This window comes from Silene latifolia, unplaced genomic scaffold (genome assembly GCF_048544455.1).
Source record: "Silene latifolia isolate original U9 population unplaced genomic scaffold, ASM4854445v1 chrun_scaffold_16, whole genome shotgun sequence".
Lineage (NCBI taxonomy): Eukaryota > Viridiplantae > Streptophyta > Magnoliopsida > Caryophyllales > Caryophyllaceae > Silene > Silene latifolia.
The window spans coordinates 3,023,215-3,024,848 of record NW_027413123.1 but is presented as its reverse complement, the minus strand read 5'-3'; the positions used below and the strand labels follow the sequence as shown (position 1 = coordinate 3,024,848).

At 40.7% G+C, this 1,634-nt stretch overlaps 1 non-coding gene across 1 annotated transcript; it reads left to right on the top strand.

Annotated features, from left to right (window-relative positions):
• Positions 1-720: 720 nt before the first annotated feature.
• Positions 721-827, top strand: LOC141637354 (small nucleolar RNA R71). The gene has a single exon (XR_012541738.1). It is a non-coding gene; the product is annotated as a small nucleolar RNA R71 (small nucleolar RNA).
• The last annotated feature ends 807 nt before the right edge of the window (positions 828-1,634 follow it).

Below are 1,634 nucleotides of genomic sequence, written 5' to 3'. Positions count from 1 at the left end.
TCTTTTGCTTGGCTATCTTTTTGCATTTGGGTGAAAAATTCTTGTTGACTCTTTTGCATTTGGAGGACCGCTTTTTGGACATCAAAACCTTGGTCATTTTGGTGATTGTATGGATTTTGATTTTGGTAACCTTGGTTTTGATTGTAAAAGGGTCTTTGATTTTGGTTTCTCATGGGTGGTGGAGTGTATGTTGTTTGAGGGTTTTGAACATTTTGGCTTTTGTATGAGAGATTTGGATGGAACTTGGTGTTTTCATTGTAAAAATTTGAATAAGGGGTACCACTTTTGTATGCTTGGAAAGCATTAACTTGTTCGGTTGTTCCCCTACACTCACTTGGGTCATGACCCAAAGTTCCACAATTCTCACATATCCCACATGGGATTGATGAGGATGCCGTCATGGCATTGACATGATGCTTCGATGATTTTGAGTTTTCCTCAAGTCTAGCCATAGCTTGTTCAAACTTCAAGTTGATTGTGTCAATGTGAGCACTAAGTTGAGCACCCAATTGAGTAACGGAGTCCACTTCATGCTTTCCTCCTCTAGTAGCCTTGCGAGGTCTACTATATTGTGAGTTATGGACCGCCATTTCCTCAATCTTGTTCCATGTTTGATTGTCATCGACTTCGGTGAACATTCCATTTGATCCCATATTGAGAATGTTCCTAGAATCTTCATATAAACCATTCCAAAATTGTTGCACCAAAAACCATTCGCTAAGTCCATGGTGAGGACATGAGTGACAAATTCCCTTGAACCGCTCCCAAGCTTCATACAAAGACTCTTCATCCCTTTGCTTAAAACCCGTAATTTGAGCTCTTAGCATGTTGGTCTTTTCCGGTAGGTAGAATTTTTTGTAGAAAGCTAGAGCCAACTTCATCCAAGAATCTATTCCAAGGGTGGTCTTATCAAGGCCCTTCAACCATTGCTTTGCGGTGCCGATTAAGGAAAAAGGAAATAAGACCCATCTAATTTGGTCTTGAGTCACGCCCGTTTGAGAGATAGCATCACAATAATCGCAAAAGGTTTCCATATGAGAATGAGGGTCCTCACTAGGCATTCCCCCAAATTGGCTCGTCTCAACTAGTTGGATGAAGGCGGACTTGGCAATAAAATTTCCGGTGAGATGTTGCGGTGTAGGAGTACCATTCGGTAGATTATCCTCGGTGGGTACGGAGTGTGACGAGAATTTTGGCATTGTAGGTGGATTTTGTGGGGTATTGTGTAATGGGTTCTCTTCTCCTTCTATTGCGAAAGGATTGACAAACTCACTAGTGGGTTGAACAACTTCACTAACACCTCTCAAATTCCTCCTAACAAGTCTCCTATTGTTCGTCAAGGTTCTTTCGATTTCACGGTCAAAAGGTAACAAATCACTTTGTAACCTTCTAGACATGCAAAATATCAAACAACTCAAAAACAATTAGAACAAACCTTGAGGATTTTTACTTCCTCAAGGCGAAGAAAGACACAACTAATAACAATAAAAAGAAATCTATGTCAAACAAACACCGTCCCCGGCAACGGCGCCATTTTTGATCGGTCCGTTTCGTATTCACAAGTAAATAGATGTGGTCGTTGGTCACGGTCGAATCAAAACACAATTTATAGCTTAACAAGCAACTCTACAATT